The 849-nt window shown below is 40.4% G+C and overlaps 1 pseudogene; it reads right to left on the minus strand.

Annotated features, from left to right (window-relative positions):
- Positions 1–331: 331 nt before the first annotated feature.
- LOC111732988 lies at positions 332–450 on the minus strand (annotated as a pseudogene).
- Between the last annotated feature and the right edge of the window lie 399 nt (positions 451–849).

Genomic DNA, 849 nt, shown 5'->3' on the forward strand with positions numbered 1-849 from the left:
ATTCTTTTGGGTACATACCCAGAAGTGGAATTGCCAGATCATATGGTAAATCTATTTGTAATTTTTTGAGGAACCTCCATACTGTTTTCCACAGAGGCTGAACCATTTTACATTCTTACCAGCAGGTTCCAATTTCTCCATATCCTTTTTTATTTTACTTTCTTTCTTTTTTTTTTTTTGACAGTAGCCATCCTCACAAGTGTGAGGTTGGTGTCTCATAGTTTAATTAATTTAATTTAATTTTTTTAGGTGAGGGAACTCTTGGTTGACCTCACAGATTGTAAAGACCTTGTCAGCTTACAATCACTTATTTTTTATTTTATTTTTTTTACACCTACAGCACCTGGTCTTCCTAGGTGGTCTCCCCTCCAAGTACTAACCAGGCCCGACCCTGCTTAGCTTCCGAGATCAGACAGGATGGGGCTTGTTCAGGGTAGCATGGCTGTAAATGGTGTCTCATAGTTTTGATGTGCATTTCTCTAATGATTAGTGATGTCAAGTATCTTTCCATGTGCCTACTGGCCATTTGTATATCTTTGGAGAAATGTCTATTTAAGTCCTTTGTCCATTTTAAAATCATATTTTGTTGTTGTTGAGTTTTAGTTCTCTATTCTGAATGTTAATCCCTCATCAAATATGTGATTTGCACATATTTCTTCTGACTCCGTGGGTTGCCTTTTCACTCTGTGCATAGTGCCTTTTGATGGATCTACCCTGGGGATCCAGGGTTACCACCACCACTACCTCTGATTAAGTAGCTGCTGAGCCCAGGCCTACCTGTGGGGCATGTCTTTATAAATCAGGCTGGGATGCGGGCACTTCCCCTAAAGCAGGGTGTCCCCACCACAC

This window comes from Pteropus vampyrus, unplaced genomic scaffold (assembly GCF_000151845.1).
Source record: "Pteropus vampyrus isolate Shadow unplaced genomic scaffold, Pvam_2.0 Scaffold510, whole genome shotgun sequence".
Taxonomy (NCBI): domain Eukaryota; kingdom Metazoa; phylum Chordata; class Mammalia; order Chiroptera; family Pteropodidae; genus Pteropus; species Pteropus vampyrus.